The sequence below is a fragment of the Lactuca virosa genome, chromosome 4 (assembly GCF_052849685.1).
Source record: "Lactuca virosa cultivar CGN04683 chromosome 4, Lactuca_virosa_CGN04683_v6, whole genome shotgun sequence".
In the NCBI taxonomy this organism is placed as follows: Eukaryota; Viridiplantae; Streptophyta; class Magnoliopsida; order Asterales; family Asteraceae; genus Lactuca; species Lactuca virosa.
Genome location: NC_136429.1, coordinates 51,161,354 through 51,171,931, shown reverse-complemented (window position 1 = coordinate 51,171,931; position 10,578 = coordinate 51,161,354). Strand labels below are relative to the sequence as shown.

The 10,578-nt window shown below is 36.0% G+C and overlaps 1 pseudogene; it reads left to right on the top strand.

The window, feature by feature from the left end:
- Positions 1–234: 234 nt before the first annotated feature.
- LOC145104437 (dehydrodolichyl diphosphate synthase 2 pseudogene) lies at positions 235–942 on the top strand (annotated as a pseudogene).
- The last annotated feature ends 9,636 nt before the right edge of the window (positions 943–10,578 follow it).

The following is a 10,578-nucleotide window of genomic DNA, read 5'->3' as shown; positions in this document are numbered from 1 at the left end:
GGTTTTCTATTATTATTTTTAAATAAATAACTAAATATATATGCAAGGGGTCCCACCCCATCCCTTTCTCTCTCTCTCTCTCTCTCTCTCTCTCTCTCTCTCTCTCTCTCTCTCTCTCCGGATTCCTGCACAAATATTGTGAAAACGATTGTGGGGTTGTTCCTTCATCTCCCTCCGATCTGCATCCCTAAAACTGAAAACCCTCTTTCATAATTCTATCTCTTTCCCTTTCCTCGCTCTTGCCTTTCAAACCCCTTTTCTCTATCAACCAACACCCCCCGTCATCATGTAATCACCAATGACCAATATGCCAGAGCTAGAATCACTTCGCTGGAGGAACCGACTGTTACTCCGGTGGGACTCCATCGCGAGTTAATGTCGAAACATGTTGCAGTCATCAATGACGGAAACAGAAGATGGGCTCGGTCAAGAGGATTGATGCCTCAGGCGGGCTACTTGATCGATGCCGGAGCATTGAAGTTCGTGGTGGATCTGTGTCGTAAGTGGCGAATCCAAGTTCTTACAGTCTTCACCTTCTCTTCTGACAACTAGTTAAGACCCAAAATATGTGTAATATCGAAATTGGATTCCAATTTCATCAGAACTGTGTGGGTTCAGTCGATTGATTGGTTGTGTTTATGTAGGTCGAAGTCGATTTCTTAATGAGACTGCTTGAAAACACATTAAAAGATGAAGTTGCTTCTATGTCGAGGTAATTGACTAATTTCCACTGCTTTGAAAATGTTGTCGTTCAATTTCAATCCACTTTCAAAATGGAATTTCGATAACAGGGATGAAATCGGAGTTTCTGTCATTGGAGACGTATCTAAGATTCCGCAATCATTACGAGATTTCATTACACATTGTGAGAACCCTATTCTTGGTAACTTACGAGTCGCGATGGGTGGTTCTTGGTGGCTGCTAGTCACGGTCCAAGGGTAAAGGATAAAGGTTGGTGAGTGTTTGTGGTGGTGTTTGGTGCCAGCAGGGGGCAGAGGGTGGATTGACGGTGGATTCGTTAAAGCTTAGACATAAGCTGAAACGAGAGAGAGAGAGAGAGAGAGAGAGAGAGAGAGATGGGGGTGGGAACCCTTGCATATTACATTTTATTTATTTATTTAAAAAAAAGTAATAGAAAACCTCATAAATGGTCCTTGGGTAGTGAAATGACAAAAATGTCCGTTACTTAACGGCTAAATGGTAACGGAGTGAGACGGAAGGACCAAATGTTAAAAGTTTTGAAACCACATGGACGATCTTTGAGGTTTTTGTAAATTAGGGACCAAACTTCATATTTTGTGAAACCACAGGGACCATTTTTGAAGTTTTGTCAAAAGTAATAGAAAACCTCATAAATAGTCCATGGGTAGTGAAATGACAAAAATGTCCCTTACTTAACGGCTAAATGGTAACGAAGTGAGACGGAAGGACCAAATGTTAAAAGTTTTGAAACCATAGGGACGATCTGTGAGGTTTTGTAAATTAGGGACCAAACTTCAGGTTTTGTGAAACCACAGGGACTATTTTTGAAGTTTTGTCTAAGTCTAATCCTACTTACCATTTCCAAGAAATAATATATATATATATATATATATATATATATATATATATATATATATATATACACACACACACACACACACACACACCAATCACCAAAACAGTCATCAATTTTGTAGATGTGTCTATAAAATTAGAAGACCATTTCGTAAATATCATCTACGAAATAGTAGGATCGGCCTAATGGGAGGACAAGCCGAGCGACCTCCCGGACTCATGTGTGACTAGGGGCCTTAATATATCTTAGAGGGTGTTTGATATTTCGTTTTAAACCTCAAAATGACTTTTAGGCAAAAAAAGACTTTATCGGCTTATTGTGGTAAGAAATGAGTTTTTAAGAAAAATGTCTTAGTTAACTTTTGTGATAGGAAAAATCAATAAGTTAATAAGTCATTTTTTTCTGTTTTCTTTTAAAATGTTTGTTTGTCTTAACGTATATATGTTTTAAAGGAAATTTATCTTCTAAAACCCAAAAGGTTATAATATGTTTTGAAAAGTCTTAACTTATTAAAATCTCATTAAAGAAGTTATTTAATATATAAATGCACATGCTTCATTAACCAAACGTAGCTCTTTTGTTTATATGCATTTAGTTTAGTTGATACAGTTAAGGCACATGCGTAAAAGTTGTATTGTGATGAAATATCGTTTTGGATCTTATTAAATCTAAATCTGAATATACTTTCGCTGGTTTGTTTTGGTTGAGATGTATTTATTGTTAGGGCATATTTTTTTTTGAACCGGCAAATACATATATTATAATGTACTCCTAAACTAACACCTAATTCCATTTATGTTCGCCACGGGACTTGAACCCTCAACCTCAAGGAGGAAGGACACCACCTAATACCGGTGGGCTAGAAGCCTTTTTTAATGTTAGGGCATATATAAAAATTTTCCTATTGTTAATTGCTTTTTGCTTATCTATCCAACTCATATCAATTAAATATCCATTTTAAAGTTGGATAGAGATGAAATATTGTTTCGTATCCTCGTAAATCTAAAAATTCATCTATATTCTATATTTGTTGGTTGAGATGTGTTTATTATTAATGGCTTTTTTTGGATTCGACTCCCACCAATCAGATATGTATTTTAAGTTGATTTGGTTGATATCTGTTATTTTTAATGGTTTTTTTTTCGTATTCCATTCTCACCTATTAAATATCTATTTAAGCTTTTTTTTTTAACCAGCAAATATATTATAAAATTACCACTAGCAAGTAACTAGTGGAACAAGGAGTACAGGAATAGAAATAGGAAATAGAAAATATTTACAAGCAATTAAGGGGAGAAGAGAAATAGGAAATAGAAAATATTTACAAGCAATTAAGGGGAGAAGAGATCCAAGACTTCCAATCTAAACTCCCCTTTGGTGATCTATGCTTCAACCATACAAAAACCATAGATTTTGCTATATCAACAATAGCCGCCGGCGAGGTCTTGACTCCTTTAAATACCAATTCGTTACGGGCTCTCCAAATGCACCATAAGACTCCAAAGATGATATTGCATAACACCTTTTGCTTCTTTCGATTTTGCCCGTGTTTGCACGCAAATGCCACGATCTCCTTCACAGATTCGAAGCATTGAATCGCTAGGCCATACCAAATGAGAACCATGTTTATCACTTGTTCACCCATCGGGCAGGAGACGAGTGAATGGTTCGAGCATTCTGTATTGTTACCACACACCAGACAGTTCAGCGAATTAATATGGACTCCCCTTTTACTTAACTCCAAAGCACTAGGGATCTTTCCCAGCCTTGCACGCCACACAAAACACAACACCTTGAACGGGATCAATTTTGACCATGAGAACACGCCGTCGCAGACAAAATGGGGAGCGTGCTCAATCTTTCCCTGCAGTTCAGCCACCACAAAAGATTTATTTTCTGCAAAGTCAGATTCCCAGTAGGTATTCAATTCGTTCCATCTAATTATCTACGAAAGGTTTATATCCAGTTTGTCCAACTCATGAATACTTTTTGATATATTCCACCATACACCGTTTAAGACTCTGTTCGATAAACTTTCTGGAAAATTTTCATTTAACTTGTGAAGCCCACTAACCACCTGGGCCCACAGTGAATTTTGATCTGTCTTTAATCTCCAAATCCATTTTGCCATCAAAGATAAGTTCAGAGCTTTAATAGAGCCTAATCCTAGTCCACCAACATCTCTAGGGGCAAGGATTTTTTCCCAGTGAATGCTTTTATTGTTTTGAGAGCCTTGCCATATGAAGCACCTCCTTATTTTATCAATTTCTTCCACAACCCCGATTGGAGCCAAGAATAGTGAAAGAAAGAAGTTTGGGAGATTGCCGAGCACCGCTTTTGCCAATGTTATTCGGCCACCAAAGCTTAAAGTCTTTGTTTTCCACAACGAAAGTTTTGTTTTTATTTTTTCAATAATCGGTTTCCACGATCTCTTGAGGTTCATATTAGCTCCCACAGGAACCCCAAGATACGTGAATGGTAAGGAAGCCGGCTCACATCCGAGAGGGATAGCCCAACTTTCGACCTCATTAATATTTGCACCCACACCAAATACCCGAGACTTATCAAAATTTACTTTGAGACCAGATGCCGCATGGAAGCATCGAGGAACTCTGGCAAGATTTGCTATGTTTCTCGTTGACCATTCGCCCAAGAACAAGGCATCATCCGCGTAAAATAAGTGAGAAACAACCCTGTTTGTGTTAGGAATCAAGATACCGTCAAATATTCCTTTTGATATCGCCTCCTTCATTACGATGTTGAGCCCCTCCATTGCAATATTAAACAAGTATGGATATAGTGGGCCGCCTTGTCTCAACCCCTTTGTCATAGGGAACTCCGCAGTGGGACTACCATTGACAATGACTGAGGCTCTTGCGGATTCCAAACAACCTCTAATCCACCTCCATTTATTCCCAAACATCATTTGCTCCATAATCGAGTCAAGATACTCCCAATTGACCGAGTCAAATGCTTTATTAAAATCTACCTTGAATAGTAACATTTGTTTACCTCTTTTCTTCACCCAAGCGCATAGCTCGTTAACAATTAGCGGACCTTCAAGAATGTTCCTTCCTTCGATAAAGGCAGATTGTTCCTCCCCAATGCAACTACCAATGACACTTTTAAGACGGGTTGCGAGGATTTTCGCAACGATTTTATACATCGATCCGATTAGGCTAATTGGCCTATAATCAGGGAGACATAGTGGGTCTTTAACCTTGGCCGCCAACGAAATAAAAGAGGAGTTGATTCCTCTTGAGAATTTGCCACAACTTTCAAACTGTTTTACATAAGCACAAATATCGTCTTTTAACACCAACCAATATTTTTTAAGAAATTTGAAAGTAAATCCGTCCGACGCGGGGGCCCGATCATCACCACAAGCCCATACTGCTGATTTTATTTCCCCCATCTTAATTTCAGCTTCCAACATTTCGTTGTTCAAGATCGAAAGTTTCTGAAATCTTGAGCTTCTAATTTTCGGTCTCGAAGGCCAACGTTCCATGAACTTGCCCGAAAAGAATTTATGTATCTCGTCTTTGATAGCATCCGGTTCCGAAATCCAACAGTTGTCGATTTTGAGACCGTAAATGTGATTTTTTCTTGATTTATTGTTAACAAAATCATGAAAAAAATCTAGTATTTTCGTCGCCATCCGTAACCCACTTCACCCTAGCCTTTTGTCTCAAATCCAAGGCTGCTATGCGAACCGATTCAGTGTATTTTTTTTTGTTCCAAAGCCCTTTCCTCTATTTCATCCGCTGACAACAGCCTATTCTCAGCAATGAAGTCAATCTCGTCAGTCCTTTTTTTTTGCAAGCAAAACCACATTCGACTCCCTGGGGAATTCACTAACACGCCACTTCTTAAGTCCTTCTTTAATACATTTCAATTTTGCAGCCAATATGTAGTCCATAACCACAAAATTGAGAACAACATTGGTGCACAATCTGGTCCAAACTTTCACGAAGAAGCCAGGAGTTAAAAAATTTAAAAGGCCTAGGACCAAAGTCTAGGAATGATGTTCGAAGGAGGATCGGGCAGTGGTCCGAGAGCTCCCGAGGTAATGCAGTCAAATGTATTGACAAATTTCGAACACACCAAGGTTAGATATTTTTATTTATAAGAACCAATATGCTTGATCACTTCTTTCTCGTATCGATCATTTAATATCATTCCTTGACTTCAATAAGAGGCGCGTAAAATAGGCTGTTTTCATTTTTGGTGTTAAACTTCTTAATCTTAACAACTAATTATAATTTTTTTATGAAGGGTCTCTATTTTGTTTACGCCTAGGGCCTAAAATATTATTGGATCAGCCCTGCGTGCGAAGGGACTTTATGCAAAATAATCGATAAAGGTTGCTTTTACTAGGCTTTTTGTTTAGTAAAAGTACAATTAACTAGGAAATATTTACTTTTAACCTATCATCTTATTTATGAGTTTCTACTAAAAATATTTATTTCTCACCTAGAGCCCTAATTCATATCAAAGTCATATCAAATTATATATATAAACCTAAATAATAATACTGTCAACCGTAAATTGGCGATATAAGGTAAATAAATGAAGTGAAAAGACATTAGATATATCTGTCGCGTTCAACAATACAATATTTCTTTAGTTTTATGGTATTAAATTCTAAAAATAATAGGTATAACAGAGCATAACCTGAACATTCTAAAGTTACAAAGATAGTTATTAAGTCGTTAGCACCACATAAAATACTCTTATACTAAATGTTAATACGAATAAGAGAAACTCTCTTATAGTCATTTATGTACATTCAATGTACTCCATAGATACAGGAGGATTTATTAAATCACATAGTTTGGGATCCTAAAATATGGTATACTTGGAGTTTTCTATTAAATTTTTTGAAAGGCAAAATGAATTGGGATTTCCTATTGCCGCAGTCATTTCGGGGCAAGCAGATCATTTATGATGAAGAGGATGAGGTTAAAGAAAATGATTCAGATTTTTTGCAGAGTGGAACCGTGCAGTTCTAGTTACAATATATATCTTCCTAAGAACAAGGCCTTTTTCGAATAAGCCAATTTATTTCGGACCCTATAGATCCACTATTTTTCATATTCAAAGCTTAGCTCTTTGTCTATTAAACGAGCTTATCTAAAGCTGTTGTTTAACATTGTAATGAGGAAGGCTATTATATTTGTTCCGATATAAACTCATATCCAGGTAAAGAGACTCAAAAAAGTGTCGTGTACTTAATGAATATAGGGACGTTCTCATAGCAAGGTCAAAGAAAAGGAAAAAAGAATTGTTGATGCTAAGAAAAAAAATAAAGATTAAAAAAATGCATTGTTGTACATATGCGAAAATCATGCTTGTGGCAGAATAGGACCGTCTCGCAAATGTTGTTAGAATCAGAAGATGTTTTATTTTCCTTGAAAAAAAATGCATTTGTTACCTTTTCCTCCTAATATATGGCCTAAAAATTAAGTTTTGTAACTAATTCAACGACAAATACAATTGTCTATCATAATAAAGTCGAGTTTGCAAAATATATTCGGTAAATACAAGCCGTCCTATAACGAAAAAGTCATAAAAAATTGCTTTCGTCGCAATCGGCTGACACCCACTAAAACAAAATTTATATCGACAGGTCGTCGCAATAAGCATGTCAGGCCGGTCCAGACGGTAAGCGACCCGGGCGACCGCCCAGGGCCCACATCTCCAGGGACCCAAAATTTCTAGGCTATACAGTGTGTGTGTGTGTCTATATATATATATATATATATATATATATATATATATATATATATATTATTACCTAAATTATTTTTAGGGCTTAAAGTTGGTTCAAACTCAAACTAACTCAAAAGATAAACAATTTGGCTTGCTTGTTATTGCTAATTGAATGCGTTTATAGTAAAAAAATAAATGATATCTTTTTGAATCTTTATATATATGTCTTTAAGGGGTTTTTTTTTTTCTTTTCACCCCAGGCCCTATATACGTTTGGACCGGCCATGAAGCATGCATTCTTCCAATAGTAATGCCATATAGAGTTACGCCGACTTCATTTTTAAAATTCTCAAATTTCCCTTCACATTTAAATCATGCAAAACTGCCTGCTGAAGCAAGATTGATGTATATATTTTAAATCATGTTGTCGAGCCATATCTCGCTTAGGCCCTGTTTGATATGTGTCTGGCCGAGTCAAGTCAGACATTTTTGGCTGACTCGGTGAGCTAAAGTTGTTTGCTAAACCTTCTGACTCGGAAGTTGAAGGCTGACCTGGTAAGCAACAGCTGACTGAGAAAGGAAGAGGTCGTATTCCACTTCTGCCCTTGTATGTGTATCTCTGTACGTGTACGTGTGTATTGTATCCCAGCAGGAAGAATCGATCCAACACCCCTTTGCAACTCGTTCGTAATGGATTCACCGAATCAATCAATCCAACACCCTCTTTGCTTTCTTAAAATCGATCACATCTGACCAGTAGTTGCACCCTTTCCTTCTCTCTAGATTGATTGATGGACTGCCTCTCCACTTGGTTCGAATTTAATTGCAGGTATGTTTCCCCTTCTTATTTGCGTTTATATCTCCAACAGCAGCAATAAGAACGCAACCATATGAAATCACTTTCACTCATCTTCTTGCCATCAATCAACCATCTGAAATCAAATCAGAATCCATATGTTCCTATGTTCTCATTTTTCTTTTGTATCTGCTGGTTGAGTAAGGAAGAAAGAAAAAAAAAGGCATTGATTTTCTTTTGGGGATAATTTCCTCTCCTTACGCTACTTCTCTCCTAATCTCTCAAATTTTACTGGAGTGGTGGTACTCGTAAGCTAATAGGCAGGTATATTAATTGTTATTTTTTTATGTTTGTTAGCTTCACCTTTTACATCGTTCAAAATGTTGATTGAATTGGTTCTATATAATGGAAGTAAGATACTATTTGTCTCACTTCTGATGGACTGTGACTAATTCTAAGCATATGTAGAACTGATATAGCTGGATGTAACTGTTGGATGTGCTGGGAATATATCATTATATGTAAATGGCAAGGATATGATGTTGGTAGTTTGAAGTGGCTACAATTGATGTTTGTTATGGCTACAATTGATGTTTATTTCACAAGGTAGTTGGTAATTCTCTTGCTTTGGACAATTTTGCCCCTACACAATTTTTATCCGGAAAGGCCTTTTGTTCCCCTGTTTAGTAGAGAGATTGGTTATAATAGTTTGATGTGGCCTTAATGTTAAATTTGATTTTTATTTGAATTTTTTTTTGTTTTTTGTACTCCTTCAAGTGATTGCTCAATGAAAACAATCCACCAAATAGAAAATTTTTGTTTTTGTACTCCTTGGTAGAGAGTTTGGTTATAGATAAATATATATTATGTATGTTGGACCTTTGTTACTGTTATTGCATCTTTTCATATATGTTTGGTTTGAAATCAAGTGTGTGATCAGATGTACAATCAAGTAGTAAGGTAATATGGTCATTTTTTATCAGTCAGTACATTCATTAAGATATACAATCAAACAGTATGATTTCTTACTCAGTCAGGATTTCTTACCCGGACAGACCTTTTTCAGTCAGCACTTTCTTAGTCAGCAACTATCAAACGGGGCCTTACTATGCAATGATGCTAACATTTTCTAATAAGAAAAAGTACCACATCAATAATAAAAAATACAAAAAATTATAGAACCTATTGATAATAATAAAAAATGCGTAAGTGTTAAAAAAGTAAAGTCGCCCTATAATGTCCCAACACGGTTTTGTAATATTTATTTCACACCTATAAGCTTATTTGAATACTATATAAAGTGTTTTTAACCTTAACAACTTGTTATTCACTATAAAACGAGTTCGTCTAAATTTTTTGTTTGACATTCTGAAGAGGAAGTTTGTTATATTTTTTCGGATATAAACTCATATCATGGTGGCCCAAATGAACCACTACCAGCTAAGATACTTGATTATATATTCGTATCGATGACGCGAACTGAAGAAGTAAACCTAAGAGAATCATAAAAGAGTCGAGTACTTAATGAACTTGCATATGTTTTCTTAATGAAAATAAAGAAAATGAAAAAAAGTATTTGTTGATAGTAAGAAAAAACTAAAAGATTGAGAAAGGTTGATTGGTGGTTCAAATGCGAATATTGACCATATTATGGCAGAAAGCAACCATCTTGTAGAGGTTGTTAGAATTAGAAAAGGTTTTACGATGCATAACTAACCTCGTCACCCCACACAAAGAATTAAAAAATGTTACATTTACGCCCATTACGCACTGGGTGCGCACCTCTCCAACAACAATTAGAGAATCGATGGATAATAATAAAAAAAAAATGCATAAGTATGATAAAAGTAAACCCACCCTATCAATGTCCCACCACAGTTTTGTAATATCAGGCTAAAAAAGATTCATGGACACATAACTAACCTAATCACTATTTTCCAAGAAAAAAAGGTGACATTATTGCTCATCGTGCACATGGTGCGCACCGCTTCAACAACAGTCGTATCCATATTACAATATCGGTGCGATTAAATTTTAAAATCTCGATCAATGGGCTCATGATAGAACCAATGTATATGGAGAAAACATTATAACCTATGGTTGAGAATTATTCTTCTTCCTCCTCATCTTCAAGATCATTATCCCTATGATTATCAATCCTCGAATTGGCTTTAGTATTGTAAGATCTTCATAAAATGGTGAATCTTTCTTCAACCCCATCTTAAATGCTTCCACAGCTGTGGTAACATCCAAGCTTGGGATGTCTAGAGCTTCTATTCCAAACCTACTTAGATAATCTCTCAAGGATTCCTCAGTATCTTGAGTTATTCTATAGAGATCACTGGTTAGTTTTTTAAAAGTTCTACTACATGAAAATTGATTATTAAATAAGTGAATGAGATGCAAGAAAGATGTAATAGAAAAATGGAAACATTTAGAAGCCATTTTAGTGTAACTTCAATAATGGTTGAACCAAAAATCTTGCACAAACATGCTTCATTAAGATCTAGAT